This window comes from Vipera berus (assembly GCF_964194415.1).
Source record: "Vipera berus genome assembly, chromosome: 6".
Lineage (NCBI taxonomy): Eukaryota > Metazoa > Chordata > Lepidosauria > Squamata > Viperidae > Vipera > Vipera berus.
Genome location: NC_138208.1, coordinates 56,264,849 through 56,288,623, shown reverse-complemented (window position 1 = coordinate 56,288,623; position 23,775 = coordinate 56,264,849). Strand labels below are relative to the sequence as shown.

The following is a 23,775-nucleotide window of genomic DNA, read 5'->3' as shown; positions in this document are numbered from 1 at the left end:
TGACATAATTAAGATACTTGAGTTAATCTAATTTAAATAGATTTTTACATCAGAAAGATTTATTTTAAAAGTGACTGTCCCCCATTTCAGCAACTTTTTGCATGGCTTCAATGAGTTCCCTTTGATATGTAATCAACAGGAAAGGTATTTCTCAGATAGAGAACCAGTTTATTGTAATGGTTAAGTCCCCAATCTAGAAAACCCGAGATGGTATTCTAGTTCCAGTTTAGGCAGGAAGCCAGCTAGGTAACCTTGGGCTAGCCCAGCAACCTGAAACAGTGAAAGAGCCACTCGGAACCGGTTCCCTCACAAAAGGAAAAACTGGGAGCCACAAAAAATGTGTGCACATGCGCGTACATGCGCGCATGCACAGAACAGGGTTTGACTGAAGAGTGGAGCCAAGGCGAGATATGCACCTACCCTGCATATTTGAATTGATTGGTTGAACTTTTTTAGTTCCACTTTTTTTTTGGACTGCACAAGGCAGAGGACTGGGAGCCGCGGGTTGCAGGCCTGTGGGCTAGCCCCTCTCTTTCAGGCCTAGAAATGAGACAACAGCAAAGCACATTTGAAATCTTGGGAAAAAAAACCTGGAGGGACACGTGCACACTGACTCAAAGTCACAAAACAAAAAAACAAAAAAAGATAATTTCAGAATTACTAAAGGTAGTAAATTTACAAGATACAAGATTTGCAAGTGTAGAAAAACAATTTGTTTAATTTGGCAGAGTAGCAAACATACAATGGGCTGTTCTCTATTTTATGCACGAACATGCACGGGACATACATACACAGTGTCTACATTATCAGTATAAGAGTAGTCACGTTAATACTAAAAATAACTCATAAGAAGCCCACCCAAATCCCATCTGCTCTCATAAATTATGTTTAAGAAATCATATGTAATATAGACATTTTTGTCTGCATATCATAAAGCCGACATATCCAAGCTTTCATTAAAAAGGCCTTGGGATGTGACTTGAATAACAATGTGTCTCAGCTAATTAGTATTTTCAGTTCAGTATATTCACTTTTAGACATATTGCTGTTTGCACATAGTAATTTAGGTAAACAGATCCCTTCCACAGCTGCATCAATTAACACTGCTAATCAAAACTGAATTCAGGTAATTAGGCACATTTATGCAAAAGTCTGCAATTTGGGGGGGAAGCTAGATTCTATAGTAAAAGTTCACAAAGTAGGAATATCTTTTTGCAAATAAAATGTAGAACAAAGGTAATTTAGCCAAAATGTAAATGAACTGCAGATTCAGAACAAGTATATAAATTATGTATTAATCATTATCTGGCCTATATTCTCGGAAATTTTATGAATTTTAATATAATTATTCACAGTATTATGAGATTCACACAAGAACAAAGATGTTCTTATTAGAAAGCAGAACATTCAAGGTTAATGTACCTACAATAAATAAAATATCCTATTTCATCGAGCCATCCCACACAGTCAAGTAGGTAGGATGTGTTGTGAATTTCGACTGTCATGTTCTAGGAAGAGAGACTGCTCTGTTACTGTCCCCACCCTATGGAACATCTTGCCCCAGAAGCAATGCACCCCCCCCCACTCTTCTAGCTTTCTGGAAGAGGGTTAAGATGTAGCTCTGCTGACTGGCAGAGGGGTCTAAGAGTGGGAAGGTTTTATATATATAAACCAAATATATATAAAACCGTACCACTAGTAGACCCCTCTGCCAGTCATATATATATATATACAGTATATATATATATATATATATATATATATATATATACATACAGTATATATATATATATATATATATATATATATATATATATATATATATATATATATATATATATATATATATATATATATATATATATTATATATTTATATATTTATATATATATATATATATATATATATATATTTGTATAGATAGACAGATATCTATACAAATATTTTTTATTGTCAAGAAAAATATTCAAGATTAAGAACATTACAATAAATAAATAAATAAATAAATATTGACCTGTACTTTGTTGATAAAATTTGGTACATTCCATTCAATTGTTCTGAATACCTCTGTAGAACAATATTTAATATTCATGCATTTACTAGGTTTATATCCTCATTGAGAAGCTCAAGGTGGAAACCTGATGCTACTTTCTCCATTTCTTGCCACAGCAACAATCCTGATGGGTGGGTTAGATTGAGAATAAATCAGCTTTCAGGGTTTAGGATAAACCAAAATCTGCTTCCCCTCAATGCCAGTCCAATACCTTAACAACTACACCACTCCATATTCTTCCCTTATATGATTTTCCCTTAACCAAAATTTATGTTTCCATGCATTAAAAAAGAGAGCAATAAGATTCAAGATCTGGAAGGAAATAAAAACCAATCAGTTTTGGAATATTCTCAGAGGTAAATTGGGTAAAAATACAAAGAGAGACAGAGTCTCCTTTTTCATTATTATTTTACCTTCCTTAAGAAACTAAGAAGTATTACAAAATTGCAATTACACCTTTAACTGTGCAATTGGATCAGCAACTCAAGTCATTAAGTGAAGCAGTCACCAAATAAAATCTGACTGTGCTTATGATCTTACTTCGTTTTCCTTTGCCTTACACACCTGCAAAGATTGCAAATGTGAGAATTAGTCACAAAGTTACTTTTTCACCATTGTCGTAATTGCAAATGGTTGCTAAATGAGGAAGTCACTAAATAAGGACTACCTGCAATGAAAAAGGAAAGTACTGTAGAAGTATTGTGACTGATTTCCTTTTAGCTCAACTGCATGGAAACTTATTATAAGCTCTTTTAGACAGACCAGATCAAAAAATCAATTCCTTAGAAAGGTTAAAAGTACTTTTATTTATTTTATTATCTACTTTTTGACAATAATAACCAAGTCTCCTTGTGATTTACTTCCATTCTTTTCTTATACTCCATTAAATTAAAGGGGTATTAACCTGAGCTGCTTCCAAATATTATCTCATTTCTCGTGATTTAAAAGATGTTTTAGCCTCTTTATCTAAGCAACAATTCTTGCTTCTTCCATCAAGTTGATCTTCTTTATGCTCTACACTTGTATCGTGTGTATGTGAATAACTCCAAATGCTACTGAATCTAAATAGCACCCCAATCATGATACCTTGGATAAATTCACTTCAGAAACGTAAGTTTGGACAATTATAAAAATTGAAGATAAGACAAAAAAAGGCCAGTAGAAGTCATTATGGTTAGATACTTCACTATGATTGAAATCATGAGCATAGATTTATAAACATTGAAAGAAAAGCCTGATTAACTGTTGTCCCTTGAATCCAAAGATTGGAAGCAACTGAACAACAACATCACAATTTCTTATAATGAGAGAACACCCATTTACAGTGCAATACTGACCGAATCTTCCTGCCAATGGTTTCAGCAACCATTGTCAACTAGCCAATTTGTCACCTGGCCTTCTTTAAATATTCTTATCAACACTACAAGAAATAGATAATGACCTTATGCTGTATCATTATTATAATCAAAGCTAAGTAGTTCACAATTCACGCTGACAATTATTCCTTAATTATTCCATCTTCCTCTAGGCAGCTCAGGGTAAGTTGCATTAGTTTTTACTTTGCCATAAATAACAAAATAGATTTTCTCACCCCAAGCCAGGATAAAGAGTTGGCTGAGACTCCAGCAAGATCACCGAGCAAAACAACCCATTAGAATGAGTACTTGAACTTGCCTCTGAGGTTCTTCCTGATATTCTTGTCATACTATCTACGTGTCAGGGATCGCACTGTTATTTCTATTACTTTGTTTAGTTATTGTCATAATCTGCATTATTCCATTTAAACCAATGAGGTTACAGAATAAAGTAAAAAAAATGTTTATTTATTTCAACTCAAAGAGTGATTTTGGTCAGCATACATTGGTTAATATCACAGTAATAATATATAACATATACTATCATTATTAAAACAATTCCCAAAACAAAAAGGCACATCAGCAGTAGCATTTGCCCAAATGCCAGGACAACAGGGAGAAATGCTAATAGAGTGGAGGCCATCTAGATGTCTGGGGAGGGTGCAGCCATGGAGAAGGCATGGTTTGAAGACATAGTCTGATATGCATCTTTAATTATTCCAATTTTATTGATGTAAGTATAAACTACCCTAATTCTTAGGCTAAACAACTAACATTTTACACATAATCATGTATTGTAATTGCATGTCTTTCTAGTCCTGCTAGAACTTTGTGGCAAGCTTGTTACTAATTCACTTATCTTTTCATCTCACAGAAAAGTACGTAATGTCTGCAATGATAAAATATGCTTAATATTTCCATTCAGAAATATTTATACAGTATGTTGCTGGAAAAAATACCCCCATGTGTTACAAACACACAGTAGCTTGACTACTTGGTATTAATGCCTCATAATGTAGGATTAACTCTATTTAACCAAAATTGTAACTAAGGCATGGAATGCTGCATTAAAAATTTTCACATTTCTAACTCCATCATAATTTTCACTACAGGTGAAAATAAATTTAAGGACAGAATTATCTTCAGCCTTTTATGCACAAGACTTTACAATATTTCCACATGTTATAAAGTTTATATAAGAAAAAGCAGTGCACTTTTTCCTGAGGATACCTATACTTAAGTAGAGTGATTATGATATCAATGCACCTCACCAAAGTCATCTACTTATTATGGAAATGAAAAGGCAACAGACTAGTATTAAATACAAATATTTCAATTAAATTATATCATAATAGGAAAACAGCTCCACTTAAGTGTAGCTTATTGGCTTACAACGATCAGCAGGCAAAAGTAGGGTATAAGAGATAACAATACAGTATGTCATCAGGGGAGTAAAAAAAAAAATCAACATGGTCCCACAATTGTGCAATTATAGCCCGATCACTTTTTTGTGTTGCCAGAAAGTGGGAAAGCTTCAATCACATGACTGCAGTGGCCGTTTTGACTTTTTAAACACGTACATCCACACACCCTGGAAAGGTAGAAAATAAGTTCAGCAAAGAAGGAATATCTACTCAAACATCTGGTTAAATATTTAGAAAAAAACTCTTAATCAAACAATCTCTGACTTCAACTTTCTCTTTTTTATTCATTACAATAAAATTTATATAATAGATGGATAGAGATAAATGTAATTTTTAGCACACTGAGTTATGTTCATGTTTAATTAGTCCAAAAATTAGAAAAAAAGTGGGAGTAGGAACCTGTCAGTGACAAAGGCCTTTGTCAGATTGTAGCTAGAATTCCACAGGGAAAATTCATGAAAAGTATTATTGATTTTTTAAAGAACAAATGTTTAAAATGACTGCTATCCTTGGAAAATTCCTGTTCTCATAATAAATCAATATAAGCTTGAATTGATTTCTTTGTAAACAGCATGTCATTTTTTGTCATTAGCTGAACATAATCTGTATTTATTATTCTTTTACTTTACAAATTCTTATTCTTTTTTCTTAAACTGTTCCTCTGAAAATTTTCAAGAAAAGATTTTGAGAATATTATCATTTATGCACCTTAGTGCTGGTATATATGCCCTCAATATTCCTTTACAAACTGAATGGGCTGTTTTCTTTTCTGAATAAACAACCATGATTTTACACACTAGAGAAACATTAGATGTTTCATCCCTCAGACCTAGAATTCTCCTTTTTTACCCTCTTTTTATATGTATAAAATTTGGCTTTCAGCAATAATAGAACAATAGCTTTTCCAGAAAAGGAAATATTTGAATAAATGATTTATATGTTTATTTAAATAAATGAAGCAAGCTGGCCAATCACATGAATCTTGTCAACTAATCATGAATGTCCAATGGAATTGCACAAAACGTACAGTTCCCTTAAAATGCAATGCAGCTTCTGTAAAACAGTAGAGTGAACATTCCTGCTTCAGATGACCCTGATGTGTGGTGGTAGAAATGAGTCATGCAACAAAATAAAAGTATTATTTAGTCTAAAAATAGTAATTTGTTTGTTTGTTTATAGGGCTTGTCGGCCTACTGCTATCCAAATTTAGACACTTAAAACGGCAACATGATTTGAAGCATTTTAACTTCACTTGAGTTCTGATTTTGGGATAAGATTTGAATGTCAGGCTAAATGATAATTCAATTATGGAGTTACCTATAAATATTGTCCTATGATATGCCACACTATAGAAGTTATGAAACAGCTGCCAAACCTTTAGTATACTTTACTAGGGAATTATCTTTTTCAGGAAATAACAAATTTATGTACTCTTCTGTCCTCCCTTTGAAATTGGCCAGGTCAGGAAACAGATTCCACAAAGACTATTGGTATTCTGTTTTATTACTGTAGTAATACAGTAATAGAATTTTGAAAGCCTGACGGTCCTCTCCCCTCTCTTATATGAAAAGAATAAAGCAGGAAAATCTTGAGTTTCTTTCTTTCTTCCTCTTTTTCGGACCTAGGCTGATATTTACATCATGTTTTTGTATATGCTCAAGTTTTTCTCTGTATTACTCTACTCCTTTCGACATACAATTCTATCTAACTGTGGTATTCTCAGAGCTACGTGCAAGGGATAGAATATGGAATATGTCTTTCAGTGGTTCAAGTTGCATCTAATTACAGGGGATAGAATTATTTGAGCCCTTATTTACTGCAATGCGGGGTGCTCTACTACTTTTCCATCTTTCCTATATTATACAATATCTGTATGATATTTATTTGCTTAATTATATGTCAATTTTTATGGCTGCCCATCTCAAATGTATAATTTTAAATAGTTAACAGAAGCTAAAAGTACAATATAAAAGCACATAAGATTAATACATACATAATTTGCATACGTAATTACATAACACATACATAATAAGCAGGCAAGGTGAAAACCAAAACAACTACCAAATAAATCAGTACAAGTGTTGTACTAGCTCTGTCACACATCTGGATCCCCAAGCTTCGTGATACAACCCTGCCTTAAAAGCCTTGTGGAAAGTCAGCAGGATTGGGGCTAAAGTAATGTACAGGGGATTGTGCTCCAAAAAGTGGATGCCACAAGAGAAAGACTATTTTTCCAGGTTTTGCCAAATGACACTGACTGATAGATGGGACCTGTAGTATGGCTCTCCTGAACCTAATGGGACAGGTAGATACAATCAGCCCTCTGCCAGGAATTACCATTCCTTACCATAATTAGTAAAGGTAAAGGTTCCCCCGCACATGCGTGATAGTCGTTTCCAACTCTAGGGGCTGGTGCTCATCTCCGTTTCAAAGCCGAAGAGCCAGCACTTGTCCAAGGACATCTCCGTGGTCATGTGGCCGGCATGACTAGACGCCAAAGGCGCATGGAACGCTGTTACCTTTCCACCGTAGTGGTCCCTATTTTTCTACTTGCATTTTTACGTGCTTTCGAACTGCTAGGTTGGCAGAAGCTGGGACGAGTAACAGGCACTCACTCTGTTACGCGGCACTCGGGATTCGACCCGCCAAACTGCCGACCATCTGATCAACAAGCTCAGAGTCCTAACCCAATGAGCCACCGCATCCCTTTTACTTTTACCATAATTACCAGCATGTTAAACTGAATCCAGAAATATACTGGCAACCTACGTAGCTTTTTGAGCACAAGTGTATTATGTGCTGATTGAGGAATGCACATAACTAACTGCCTACTGCATTCTGTAACTGCTGCCCAGGTAAAGCATTCTGCATTTTGGGAGATAATTAAGGTGCCAGTAACTGTAAGCCCAGCCTCCCACTCCAGAAACAGATGTAAAATGATATGAAGTTGTACAAAAGCCCTCCTGGCCATGATTAACACCTGCTCCTCAAACAGGAGCCATGAGTCCAGAGAACCTCCAAACTGTGCAATACATCTGCTTGGTACTGTAACCCTAGCTAGAAATAAAGATGGAAAATTCCTGGTGGTTCCTAATATGCAGAGCTAGTCAGTCTTGCTCAGGTTAAGTTGAAGCCTGTTCTTCCTATTCAAACTCCCCCAGCCTCTATACACTAAAACAGAACTTGCATGCAATCATTTTATTGATCAGGAGCAGAGATATAAAGTTGGGTACCATCAATATACTGAAATTGCTGGGAAACTCTAGCTGTCAATTTGGGTTAGATGCCATTTACATGATTAAATGGCTTGATTAAATAAAAGATGTATCCCTCGGGTAAGTTAATGGAACTATACTGGCCCTCAATTTATTTATTTATTTATTTATTTAGTTATATTTATATACCGCCCTATTCCCTGAGGACTCAGGGCGGTTTACAGGGAACTAAAATCCAAAATACAAAACTTAAGAACCGAATTAAAAAATATTAAATTGGCCCTGTAGTCGATTAAAAAGAACCCCAAATTAAAATTTCTCCTCAGTCTGGGCCCGAGAGCTCGAAGAGCCAGGTCTTCAGGCCCCGGCGGAATGATCGGAGGTCGGGGGCAGTTCTCAACTCCACCGGCAGCTGGTTCCAGAGGGCAGGCGCCCCCACCGAGAAGGCCCTATCCCTGGGTGTCACCCGCCGGCAGTCTCTTACCGGCGGGACCCTGAGCAGACCCTCCCTGTGGGAGCGCACTGGGCGAAGGGCATTTATATGACTTTTTTTTACATTCTTATAATCTGCCACTATACATGTTTCTCATTAGCACTTATTAATTTAATAGTCCTCTTTTCTTTCAGAAAGTCAAGGCAATATATATACTGCTCTGTCCTCCTAATTTTCATAGCAGCAACTCTATGAGGTAGGTTGGGCTTTGATATAGTAATTGGCTCAAAGTTATCTAGTAACTGATGTTGGATTAGAACCTGGGTCTACCCTGATGCTAGTCCAGTACCTTCAATATTATGTCACATTGGCTGTCAGTCATAATATTTTAATCAATACATGGTACTTTTAGAAAAATGTTATAAAAGTGGAAAGTAAATAAACAATGTTGTAAACTTTTAGAAGTCAGGTTATATAGTACAAATCCATATGCTGAAGACAGTATGCATAAGAGGATACAAGAGGACAATCATGCTAGGTAGGATATACAGGAAATTATCAAAGTGCAATGATACTTTCATACTAAATGAAGTACAGAATAAGAACAGTTTTGAGTAGAATGGTATACATGATTAAAACTGTTAGAGCATATACACAAAGAAATATATAATTTTCTAACTTAAATGTAATTTCTCAAGGTTTTTAAAATAAAAAGTGAATATTTGGGGAAAACACAGTTATAAATTAGGATTGGTAAAAAAAATCATATCAGTGGTCTTACTCATGTTCAATCAGAAATAAGCTTGCAGAATTCAGTGAATTTTATTTCAAGAAAATAAACACAAGCAGTACAGTTTAATTAACCAGGAATCTAATTATTTGGATTAATTGTGGAACCTATGCTCTTCTGCACTTCCGCAAGTCATTGGATTCAATGTTGCTACTTTCCAGAGCAATAATTTTGATCTCATGTTAAAATATGATGCTAATATAAACTTCAAAGCATGCATTTTTCTTACTTCAGAAAGAAATACAATTTAACCACTTTTACAGCAAGTTAGTTTCCTACCTCTGTCGTATTTTATGGAATCCTGTAAGAAGATTTTTTTTTCTCCTGAGAGGGTATTTTAAGAGTGAATGGAAGGACTAGGTAGAAGATAGCTGCCACCTCAGGCTGTTTAACATTTACACAACAATAGCAAGTACTGCTCTACCTTGGCAAAAGGTAGGAATTCAACTTTGATGAAAGAGAGAAATAAATTGTAAAGGGCAGAAGACTGCATATTTATTACTATTTTAATGGCATTAATATGTTTTAAACAATAGAAACTAAGCATTCAGTGAAGTTAACACCGATATTAAAGTTGGCTCACAACTGCTATTTCTAACCTTTAAATTTTTTAAAATTTTTTAATTCCATTTATATCCCGCCCTTCTCCGAAGACTCAGGGCAGCTTACAAGCTTAGCAATAGCCTTCATTCGATGTATATGCCTGCTTATGGGGATCTTTGTTTTGTAATAAACATAAAGAGCAGAAGTTTCTGTTTCATCAATGAAAAAAATAGTTGTACAGCTGAACTGGACAGGCCTATCTCATGCATCTATCAATATCTTCCTCCAATTTATTTTACTGACTGAAATGCATCTTCAGCTGAGTAGACTGCTACAGACATTAAAGTTACTGGGATCAAATTATTGTCTTGTTTGAAAAAAATTAACAATCCTTATAAATGATAAAATGAAGTTTCCATTATCTAGCTTTCTTCTGATTTGTTTCTTGTTTTCTATTCTAGGCACTCTGATACACTGCTTTTCTATCAATCCAAAAACACAAGTTAAACTGTGGCTTCCTACAGTACTTAATGTTTCACTCTGTTTTATAAAAATGCTGTTTTGCTATGAGCAAGAAAAATTTATTCTGAAATGATCCAATTCAACAAACATTTTCTATAATTTTATTTAAAAACTTCCTCTTTGTGGACTTAATGATGAATTTGTTGTTCCAAATTACATACAGTAATAAGTGAACATGACTTTTCATTTGTTAGCTGTGTACCAGATTTTTTAAAATAATAATAATAATAATAAAGAAGTAATTAAAGCACTTCAACATTTAAAACTGTCCAATGAATAAAGCTGATTAATTCAGGAGCAGTTTATCAGTAATACTACACCATGTTGCACAGGTAATAATTAGAGGTTTAAAGATTATGAGGACGTCTATACAAAACATAGAGTATTCCTGAAAAAAAATTGATTGTATACAGTGGCAAACTTGTTTTAGCTAAATTTGGAAATAATTTTCAAATATTTTAATATTTTGAAAAAGCATTAGATTTAGAAAAAAATGTGGAATAATAATACAGAAAATACTGGCCTTTTTTAAAGTAAAGTACAGCAAAAATCTAGTCAGTGAGTTTCACACCCAACAGGATCACCTCCTTGTATCTTTAACATCCTTTTTACTTTAAATTGAAAACTAGGAACATGGACATGAATTCATGTTCACTCTGTTTTATAAAAATGCTGTTTTGCTATGAGCAAGAAAAAGTTTATTCTGAAATGATCCAATTCAACAAACATTTTCTATAATTTTATTTAAAAACTTCCTCTTTGTGGACTTAATGATGAATTTGTTGTTCCAAATTACATAAAGTAATAAGTCAACATGACTTTTCATTTGTTAGCTGTGTACCAGATTTTTTAAAATAATAATAATAATAATAAAGAAGTAATTAAAGCACTTCAACATTTAAAACTGTCCAATGAATAAAGCTGATTAATTCAGGAGCAGTTTATCAGTAATACTACACCATGTTGCACAGGTAATAATTAGAGGTTTAAAGATTATGAGGACGTCTATACAAAACATAGAGTATTCCTGGAAAAAAATTGATTGTATACAGTGGCAAACTTGTTTTAGCTAAATTTGGAAATAATTTTCAAATATTTTAATATTTTGAAAAAGCATTAGATTTAGAAAAAAATGTGGAATAATAATACAGAAAATACTGGCCTTTTTTAAAGTAAAGTACAGCAAAAATCTAGTCAGTGAGTTTCACACCCAACAGGATCACCTCCTTGTATCTTTAACATCCTTTTTACTTTAAATTGAAAACTAGGAACATGGACATGAATTCATGTTCACTCTGTTTTATAAAAATGCTGTTTTGCTATGAGCAAGAAAAAGTTTATTCTGAAATGATCCAATTCAACAAACATTTTCTATAATTTTATTTAAAAACTTCCTCTTTGTGGACTTAATGATGAATTTGTTGTTCCAAATTACATAAAGTAATAAGTCAACATGACTTTTCATTTGTTAGCTGTGTACCAGATTTTTTAAAATAATAATAATAATAATAAAGAAGTAATTAAAGCACTTCAACATTTAAAACTGTCCAATGAATAAAGCTGATTAATTCAGGAGCAGTTTATCAGTAATACTACACCATGTTGCACAGGTAATAATTAGAGGTTTAAAGATTATGAGGACGTCTATACAAAACATAGAGTATTCCTGAAAAAAAATTGATTGTATACAGTGGCAAACTTGTTTTAGCTAAATTTGGAAATAATTTTCAAATATTTTAATATTTTGAAAAAGCATTAGATTTAGAAAAAAATGTGGAATAATAATACAGAAAATACTGGCCTTTTTTAAAGTAAAGTACAGCAAAAATCTAGTCAGTGAGTTTCACACCCAACAGGATCACCTCCTTGTATCTTTAACATCCTTTTTACTTTAAATTGAAAACTAGGAACATGGACATGAATTCATGTTCAAGATATTATAAAATCCATCTAAGAATAATTCCAAATTTTAATAAATAATAAGATAGTTCTGACTGATGATGAACCTTTGATAAATTAAACTAAATATATAAATAGGTCACAAATCCAATATACTGTAGATTGAATACAATGAAAATATTATAGTGATATTTCTGCAAAAAAAATGATAAGGTATATAACTCTTCCTATTAAAAATGTAAAGTGCTAAAATGTCATATTGTCAATGCCTCAAAACCTCAAAATTTTACATCATAATCAAAATTGTAGAAATATAATTAATATAAAAATTATTAGACCTCTTCCTAGCCTTTATATATAAATAACAAAAATCAATGCACACATATGAGTATCAGGGAAATTTTATATATGCTTTGTTTGCTTAAGCCTTTCTGAATTCAATAGTATTTATTCATGTAAATATACAACTACATTTTAAACTTCTTTTTATGCTACATTTTGATATCATGTAGTAACTTCAGAGACTGCTATTAAAACATATAAAAATATTTTCCTTTTTAGGCTATCAATGACCAATAACACAAGAACACAGTATAACAAATAACACTTTTCATCTTACCTATTTTTAATCGTTTCGGCCACAGTACTGAAATTCCTTTGCAGGTAACTTTTCCGAATTCTAGAAAGTAATTTTGGTGTTTAAAGTAACACGCTCAGTCTGTGCCATAGTCCTTTGTATTATACTATCTTCTTACTAACATAAAGAAGAAAAAAGGAAAATTAAAATATCTTTAAAAACTTGATCATAAACATTTGTTTCTTGTATCTAAAAATTATATTGAGCTCATTTCTTTGGAATTGGGTTTTAATTTCTGGAAGCTTAATCAAAGGTTCATCAAACTTTAATCACAAATAAAAATTGCACATTGTCTCATCTGGGGAACCTTTATTATATTATTATTACAATGTCAAATAACATATTGCTAATCTGATAATGTGTATATTAGCACATTCGCTGTTAACATATTCCTAAAAGTTATTATTTCCTCTGAAACTATTACAAGTTCACTGCCGCTACCCCCAAAACAGTCCTATTAAAAGTCAAAAACATTTGCTGTGACACTATTATTTATTTATTTAAAACATTTCTATAGCCTCCCATCTTATATTGAACTATGTACAGCTCCCTATCAACAATTAAAACATTATCAATAATGAAACAACATAATACGTAAGCATATTAAAACCATAAACATTAAAAAACCTGACACAAAAGTTAAACTTCCAATATACAATCCCTCATAAAATCCTACTACCCACCTCCCTTTTTAATATTCCTTTTATAATCCATACAGTTACTTGGTTTTCAAGCTGAATTTTAAAAACACATTAAATTTCATTTACTTGAAATATTATGGGTGTGCTGATTAAAGCAACAATATTCTAGCTACTTATGTTTTTCCTTCTATTTGAAATTTGCATCACTAATCTGTTTTTCCTTATTCTATTTATACAATTCTTTGTTCCAGGCAGAACAAAGTATTGATTTGCTTAAACCAAAGCCAAACAATAAAAATGTCAAGGAAGGTTAAAATTATTGTCTAATGATGACATGAAAGAATATTTCTGATTAGGGCAATTTTATAAAAAGGCTGAGAAAAGGCAAACTGCTAGGCACCACTTTTAATTATTTTCTTTATAAATTTGATCAAACAATGTAAAATTAATTGAATTTTACTTAAAGATACTGTTATATTTTAATTTTTAAAATATTGAATGGGCTATGTTTATATTCAATAGCAACTTCTATTTTTTTATTGCGAACAGAGTAAACAAAGTATAAAAAAGAATAATTTTCAGATATATATTTGTTATGACAACAATCTTCCATCACACCATTACATATTTAGTTAAACTGTATCCCTATAGTTACATGTTTCATTAAATGTATAATTTAATTCTAATAATAATAATTCACAATTATCAGCCAGTCAAATCAAGATTTCTTTTTCCACATGCTTCATTAAATCTAAGCTGCAGAAATGTATAGGATTTAAATGTTTTCCTATTAGTATTTTCCATGTGCTGTTCTATAAGCCAGCTATTGTTTCCTTTGTCTTTTTTTCTACAATTTCACATTCTTTATCTTTCTCTTTGTTATATGTGGCATGGACATACACATCACTGTAAATATTCCCTGTCATATATTGGAATGGCAATATCACAGGTACTCCAGGGACAACCGTGTGAGCAAATAAAGCTTACAAAATACACACACACACACACACACTCCAACAAAGAAAGAACCCAGTGGAGTATTTTTTTCACCAGTAAAACATATAAAGATTTCAGATCAAGTAATGAGATGCCTGGATATTTCCTAAATGATCTGAGGAATTTAGAGTCAGGATTGTAAATCAGATATTGTTAGAAACTTTCATAACCATAGTCAAGTGCCTAAATATATATACCAGAGAACATCCCTCAGCATACTACAAATAGGCACTGACTATATTTTCATGTTTATTTTATGTTACTTTTTTTACATGACACATTCTAAGAAAACATGGAAACCCTAGAGAATATGCTTGTAATTAGAGGGAGATCGAATAACCATGGCAACAATTACCACATTCGTAACTGTTTTTAAAAAATAATTTCACAACATAATTAACAATGGTAACTATGCAGATAGTAAACATCAAGAAAGCATCAAATACTAATGGAGTTATATCAAATGACATCTTGAAAAAGAAAACTAAAATCTCTCTCTATATGGAAAATGCAGTTCAGAAACAAAGCACATACCATTATCCATTCAGGTGATCTACTTCTTATTCTGCCCACATAGTTCTGCAGCTCCATTAGTCCAAAAGTCGACTTTGCCCTGCTTCTGATCTTTATGGGTAACAACAGCATCACACTGTTGGCAATTTTTTTCGATTAAACTTCTCAGACACGGTAGCAACTTTGTTAATTATGATATTAGGCAGCTGGCGGGCACGATCAATCATCCACTATAAGAAAGCCAGACAACGAGACATCTAATCATTGCAACCAGAGCAGATAAATTTTGTTCCTTTCTTATACGTGTCAGAGATTCTATCCCTCCTGACCCCTGAACACTGCCATCGACTGTCAAATTTAGATTCAGCAAGCTCCCAGCTTTTCTTTATCCCTGCCTTAGATCTGAAAGTCTTGGTTATCAGGAAGACAAGCGTCACCAGCTGTCTCAGAGCAGGAAGGCAATCAGGTGAATAGTACTTATTATCTTTCATTGCTTGCTAAGGAATGACAAGATTGATTTGGGACCAAGAGCATATCCGTATCTCAAAAGCAGGCTTCAAGTTCAAACTATGATGCATATGTAAACCTCTACTGAGAGATTTCAAGTCTAACTTTATTAATAAAACATACTTAAAAATTAGGAATTAGACAGAACCTCTTGAACATCTAGACAATTCCCTTTAAATTATGACACAAGCTGTTCCCATTGACAAAATAGGTGTTCCAACGTCTACCCAGAGGTTGCCTTTCACAAATGGATAGTCTTAATTGGACCTGTTAAAATCTTCTCTGTAGATACCTTCTGTCTTAACTAGACTGTGAATTCTTACAAATGCAACAGGCACTACAATTCTATCTGCTACATTCCTAAATGGATGTTATGTGTTAGTAATATTTTATTGTTAATCCTGAAACTGCAAAATATATTGCTTATTTGAAATAGGAAGGAAGATAGATATTGCTAGGTTCTGATAGAAAAATTATCAATAAAAATAAAATATACATTCAGTAAAACAGATGATAATTTTAAAATGTAAAAAAGACTACACTAGGTCATGTTAAAATAACTAAAAGCAAAACACCTTGAATAAGCAGGATGGTTCTACAGTACAGTACAAATTTTTCTTTTTGCTAATTAATATTAGCAGTTGTTAGAGGTGTTAAAAATTGACATTGTGAAGCTACACTTTAACATGTCATGATTGCAACAATAATTCACATTTTTTAATCAAAATATTTCTCAGTACTATATTTTCTCTTAAATAATTGTAAGGATTATGAGACAACCCATTTACTCAGAGTTGTCATAAAACTATTAAATTTATTATACTAATCTTGAGAATAATTAGAAGATGGGACAAGAATAAAAGAAGGAATGAAGGCAGAAAGATAAAAGAAATTCTTAAAATAAGTTCTTACGTTACAAAGTAGACTAATGATGACATAGCATACAAGTATAAAATAGCTTCCTTCATCCCTAATTACTATTGTGAAATTATTAAATATAGGAATATTTATCTAATTTTTAAAAGCATATTAAATAATTCAGAAAAAATAAAGGACCATATAAATCAGTATTAATTTGAATTGACTTATCCCCATGGATAAAACTGTAGCCTAATTACACCAAATAACAATGTTTACTCATGTTAAGCCCCACTGAGTTGCTGTATTTTAACATTATACAAGACAACACGCTGCTTTCAAGAAAACCTTGTTCCATGTTTATTCTATTGTAGTATTTTTAAAAATGCATTCACTCATTGATGTTTGTCATTCATTTCTTCCCAATATTTTAACAAATTCAGTTTACATCACTGTAGTGCACACAGATGGCAGAACATATTTTACAAAAATCATTGCCACATACAGCCTATATAGAATGAAGAAGAACTCACTGAAAACCTTTACTGCTGAAATATATGCATAATCAAGTACATATGGGGAAAAATAAATAGTATCCTCAAGAAAGTGAAGATGTTTTTAACAATAGAAATCTTGAAAAAAATTACACATAGAGCCAAAAGGATGGTATTACATTTCCAATGTTATGTCTCTATGATCCACAGGTGAAAAGTTAGTGCCTCAGAATTAGCATATGGTTAATTAAATAATGGCTTACTTATTATCTAAAATGTAAATAATCTGTAATCATCCTTTCCCAATTTGTTGCCTTCCATACATATTTCAATACAGTTCCCATAATACCCAGCCAGATATTTTATTAATAGTAGACACTTTACACAAAAAGTTCTTGAGATTTTTTTGTACAAAAAAAGAGACCTCCATGCATGGGTGTCTAAGGGAAGGCCCAGGAAGGATAAATGATATCTGGACATAAGCGTATAAGGACAAGAGTTGTGTCATGTATATGTCATCATCTTGGTTAATTTTTGCTTTGCTGTGGACAATTGTTCCTCCATGATCTTTACTAGAGATCTGTCAATAGTGACTGCAACTTGTCCAGGCTTATAATATGAAATATTCCTAAAATTCTTATTTATCAGGATAACCTGAGACAATCTGTCAAAATATCAGGTTGTAGTGCACTGAGAACATTGCTGTAACAAAAACTGTAGTATTCCCCATATAATACATGCTATAATAGAATGGAACTAGTAGCTTCCTTTTGACCTTATTGCTGTCATCCTAATCCAGTCCTTTGGTTTCAGAAATCTAAAAATTGCAAGTGCAATTTGTGCATTGATTGCTTGATTTCTGTAAATTTCACAGTATCACAATTCCATCATCACACAGTGGAACTATGCATTGATCTCTATTAAATGTAGGGTGTCAAGCCTGACAATAAGTGAAAATTCAACTGTCATTTATGATTCATGATCAACATTGTCAAATATTAAGCCAAGTACCATAAGGTTCAGTCCAATACTATTCTACATTTTTAACAATTTGGATTGCAAAATTATACTGGAGAGTTAGATGAATCATTTGAAAACAACAGAATAACATTTTACAAAAACAAAGTGTAGTTCTGCATTTAGGAAACAGGTATAGTTTGGGGGATGCTAGACTGGGTTATGATACTTGTAAATAAGATCTTGGAATAACAGTTATTTTCATACTGAGAATGAGTTAAATATGTGACATGACTGGAAAAAACCAGGTTGCATCAACAGAAATATTATTTCCAAATTATTGGAAATACCTCATAATGAGTACTAGAAACAAAGTGCTCTGAAGAGAGATAAAAGAAATTAGGAATGCCTTGCTTTGATAAGAAAAGCATGCAAGGATATATGATGATAATACTTTCCAAATATCTGAAAGGATGTCACTGTTGAAATTCAAGAACTGTCGCTACTGCAGAATGAAAGACACAATAATGGATTTAAGTTATAGAAAAGCACTGCTATTTCAGTGTTAGAAAAATTCCCAAACAGTAAAACAGTTGAAAAATGGAACCCAATTACTCTGAGAAGTGATCGGTTCCTTCACTTGATTTATTCAAGCAGAAGCTTGATAGTATCGACAGGAAAGCTTTAGTTTAAACTCCAGCACTGAGAAAATTGGATACAGTGATATAAAAAGCCCCTTCTCGATCTGTGATTCTGTAATTCTTCTAATCTGTATTTAGCAAATGACATTCAGTATGCAATACTATATACTTTTAAATACAATGTAAATTGCTTACTAACAGGTGAAGGCAAAGCCTCAAAATTCCATTAGAAAGTCCTACAAGAGAAGAAATAATGTTACAGAGGAACTGAGGGAGGGATTCCATTGGTCTGGAGTTCTCAGCTGCATTAATTGCATGGAAATACTGGTTTCCCATTCAATGGGTTTCAATCGCACATTTATTCAACATTATAGCCATGTTAGAAATTGTTCACTAATTTAATGCATCCATAACAAGGAGAATTATCCCATATTCATTATTCATGTTACTGAAACAATATATTTAATTATATTGAATTTAGGCTTTTACTCTGAAAATACTATTTTTAAAAAAATGTCCCAATAATCAGTGAATTTATATTTGCAATTTGGAGATGAATGCTTCAAAATTTCTAAGGAGCGATAAATGTCAAATCACTATTTACTATAATGAATATTGCTAAATATTAATCCTAAACTAAAAAATATTCTGAGACAAATGCCAGTATAAACTCATTAATTAGTATGCTATAGTACACAACTATACTAGGATCTGAAAATTTTTTATCTACCTGTATCAGTATAGACATTTAAAACTCATATACATATGTGCATAGGCACAGATACATCCACCTGCCCTCTGGTGAAACACAAACTTGCAAACCTGGACAATTACTATGCAGTAACAGTATTTCTAAGAGCCCATTTGGTATAGAGGCTAAAGGCATCAAGCTAGAAAGCAGGAGAGGGTGAGTTCTAGTCCCACCTCAGGCACAAAGCCAACTGGGTGACCTTAGGCCTCTCACTCTCTCTCAATCCTAGGAAGAAGGCAATGGCAAACCACTTCTGAAAAACTTTGGCAAGAAAACCACAGGGACTTATCTAGACAGTCTCCAATTTTCAGACACAACTGAATAGAAGAAGAAAAACAACAACCATATTGCTACTACAAAAAATTACCGGTTTATTCTGATCATTTGCTTCAGTAAAAATGTGTGAAATATCTGTATCTATCCATTTGCTTTGTTCATAATTTTGATTTTACGGAGTTATATTGCATATATCAGCTACATTCCTTAATCTATTCTTTTGGCATGAATGGAAAAAGACTTCCACTTGTTTACCAATTCACCACTGGTTTGCATTGAAAGCATAGAAAGGAAGTGTACTACAGTGGTAATGATGTTGGAGTACAATTGGAGATATCAGGTTCAAGTTCTTTCTTGCCCATAAAAGGGCACTGGTAACTTTAAACCAGTAGCTATCTCTTTGATCAAATTATCTGTTAGAGTTATTGTAATGGTGAAATCTAGAAGAGGGAAGTTTGAACTTCTTCTTTAAGAAAAGGAAGGATTTTAGATGTGCTCAAAAGTATTGCCATAAGATTTAACTCTAACTTCTTATTCATATAAGTCTTTTACTTTCACAAACCCATTTATAAGATTGCAGCAAGAAGGAAGAAAAGTTCTACTGTTGATCATATTTTATAACTTACTCTACTACATGGACCATTCTGCTTCAACTACATGTATATTTTATTCGAAAGCAGAATGATGTGTCCTTGAGCTGAAGTTCTAATGTAAATCTGAAAGGAGACATCTGGAAATTTGCTATAAAATTCTGCTCCCAGCCCTTCAAGAAACCTTCAAAGCTGGATTCTTTCTAACAGATTATAAAACTGTACTACTGCCAATTTTTTTAAAAAAGAAGAAATGTTGGCTTCAGTGCAAATAAAGAACACTAGTGCCAATCTTCATATTTATTTGAAGCTGATGACTATCTCACCTCTATAAATTACATGGAATAATAGTATCAGTAACTGCAATAGATTCTAATTACAGAAGAAAAAGATCAGAATAAAGTGAATATAAACACTCAGATAACCAATTCTTTATTATAAGCTTTATAATTCAATAAACTGGATGCTCCGTACTCCACTGCTACAATTCTAAAATTATTAAGAACTTTCTTACATATAATAAACCTAATTGGTTTAAATACTCCAACAGTGCCCAAAACAAATGTATATGTCTATTGTGCATACATGTACTGAAAAAAGACCCAAATGAAACCAATATATATTTTGATAATAGTATATCAAACCTGTGCAATTAATTGTATATTTTAAGAAATGTTTCCTGTTCTCATGTAAACGTTTGGTTCCTGTAAAATGTTTATTCACAACAAACTTACATTTTTTAGCCATTTGGTATATTTTTAAACTGCATACATATAAAATGATTACTGTTGTGAGATAAAGCAGAATAAATAAAATTGATGAATTCATATGAAAAAAAGCTAAAATAAAGTGTGAGGAAAGAGAATGCATTAAGAAGAAAGATGAAACAGATGCAGTACACTGGAAAGATCAAAGAGCTCCATCAATTCATTCTGAGTGTCAAAATCCAGCTGAGCGTCAGAGCCCTGCACACATAATAAGGAAGGTTGACTAAAATATAAGGATTAAACAGATGAGCAGTCTCCTGTGGATGTACGGCAGAGATCCTGCTGAGCCACTTGTAAAGACACTTTGGAATGGTACACCTGCTATTCTACAGTCAAGCCTATAGGAAAACCATCTGGAAATAAAATAGCTACTCATGCAGTAAAGACCTGCTTTCACAAAAAGTGTCCCAAACGTATATATTTTCTTTTGAAACGAAATGGTAAATTAGAGAAAACTTCTGTTTAATGATGCAATATTTTTGTCCCTTAAATCCAATTTCACATTTTTTTTAGTAAAAAATAAAAATACAAAAGTGTTATCATTGTGCCTTAGGAACTATCCATGTATTAACATTTTTCATCATAGCATACCTGCCAGTATTTCAGTAATAATATCACTTGGTAACTGTATGCATTTGACCCATCTCAATTTTGTTGCAATATCCAAGTCAGTCTTTCAGGGAATTATCACTCTGAACATTCATATTTACTTTAGTCTGTGTGACTGTAAGTTGATTTTTTAAAAAAAAACTATAATCAATAGATGATATGGTATTAGTAATGATGGAAAAATGGAATTTTCTACAAACACACACACACACACACACACAAACACATCCCTCTGCCAACTTGCCCCTCCTGATGTTTATAGGAAGAAGATTCCACTATGTTCAATAGGAATTATCCCTCTAAAACAATGATAATCATGAACTAATTATAAACTCTTGATAGTTTCAGATATTGGTTTAGATCTCAATGTATAAAACCACTGAAATTTACAAAACTTTAATCAACATAATTAAGATGATGGTTTCAGTGAGACTTCTGTAAATCTGTAAATCTGAATCAGAACTCCAGGTGTAATTTAGCAGATTCTTTTTCAAGAGATATCTTCACAAGATGTGCTGTGTTTTTAAAGATGCCTGCCAAATATTAAGAGATTATTTTTTAACAACCCTACATTTTAAAGGTCATTTGTTACACAATCCTCTCCCCACACAAACGCAATCTTTCAGAAAACTGTAAATATGCAGAGATCAAAAATGTCTATTGTTGCCTTTTTAAAAAAATAAGACTTTAAGAGGTAATAATTCCAAAACCTCTTCATTTATTTCTATTCTTTTTCTCAGGACATCTTTGTATGTTATCCCTTTCCAGTTTTTAAAAGAAATAAAATTACACTATTTGTATTGATTGGAGGTACAAATCTCAAGTGAAACTCAGGACCTAAACTCTATTTGGGTAGCATTTATTCTGAACTATTTCTAAACCATGAATTAAGAAACCACCAATCTTGTGGTTTCTATTGTGCTATTCCTTTGTCCCTAATACTTAGATTGTTTAATAAAGATATACCTGTATTTATGTGTTACACTGTATTGCAAGCCAATGTATAGTGTAGTGTAGTGTAGTGTAATGTAGTGTAACATAGTGTAGCATGTAATGCTGGTATGGTATGGTATGGTATGGTATGGTATGGTATGGTATGGTATGGTATGGTATGGTAATGGTATGGTATGGTATGGTATAATATAAATACAATACAATACGATACGATACGATACGATACGATACGATACAATACGATACGATACAATACAATACAATACAATACAATACAATACAATACAATACAATACAATACAATACAATAATTGGGTTCTAACTCTACTCAACCTCAAACCTGACTTTAGTATTTTACAATCCAATCTACCTCACAGGATGTTTGTTATAGGAGTGAAACTGGGTCTTATGCACTCAGGGAACACATAGGACATAAATACATTAATAAATAAAACACATACAAACTGACTTGACTTCTTATCCATAATTCTAAGGTGACTAAACTGTTTAACCAGTTTATGGAACTTAAAACAAATCTAATCAAATCAAATTGGACTATGTATTTCTTCATTTTATCCCATATTTTCTTTCACACTAATGTGGCAACAGCTGTTTTTGTTACTTTGTTAGAAAGAGGGAGTGATATCTGCAATCACATATTTTATTCATTTTTAGCTGACAGAACAATCTCTTTATAGATCTGTATTTTGATTTCCCTGTTATCTACTGTCTGCAAACACAAGTCTTGGATTGTTTACTTTCAATTAGTAATTGGTCCAAGATAAATAAATCTAAAGAGGCTTGTGTGAGAGCCCTTCACCTATTACAGATTCAGGTGTTTGAATATTCAGTAACCACATGGCAAAATGTTCAATACATCATATAAACCATAAATAAATGAAGTGGAGAATGGATCATTTTAACATGCAATCACAATATTAATTGCCCAAAATTACATTCACACATATTTGATTTATATTTACAAAGCATAAATACAACAAGTAGTTAGCAATTTCTAGAATAATCAAACCATTTCAAACAGAGTTGCAGAAGCTGGCACTGTTAGAGAAATTCACTTCAAAAATGTGATCTTAAACCATTTCAGTAAAAGCTCTTTAAACCCCCAAATTTATAATAAAATGTATAAAACTAACTTTATTGGGTATTACTGCATTTTATCACAGATGGGAAGAGACTAGAAAATTGGGCAGAATGCTTCATATAATTACATTGATAGTTTTAAACAGTAATTAAGGAATGCATTGCAATTGTATATTTAAAAGTATATTTACAATTTTAACAAGGAATTAACCTATTCGGTTCAAGGCAAAAAATACCAGATTAGACACG

At 32.5% G+C, this 23,775-nt stretch overlaps 2 long non-coding RNA genes across 2 annotated transcripts in view; both read right to left on the bottom strand.

Moving 5' to 3' along the window:
• The window catches only part of LOC308670344, a 41,577-nt gene extending 28,615 nt beyond the window's left edge, over positions 1-12,962 (bottom strand). The window contains exon 1 of the long non-coding RNA XR_014027001.1: positions 12,854-12,962. This is a non-coding gene — a long non-coding RNA (uncharacterized lncRNA). The remainder of the gene's footprint in view (positions 1-12,853) is intronic.
• Positions 12,963-15,075: 2,113 nt separating this feature from the next.
• The window catches only part of LOC308670345, a 60,946-nt gene continuing 52,246 nt past the window's right edge, over positions 15,076-23,775 (bottom strand). Inside the window, exon 4 of the long non-coding RNA XR_014027002.1 lies at positions 15,076-15,251. This is a non-coding gene — a long non-coding RNA (uncharacterized lncRNA). The remainder of the gene's footprint in view (positions 15,252-23,775) is intronic.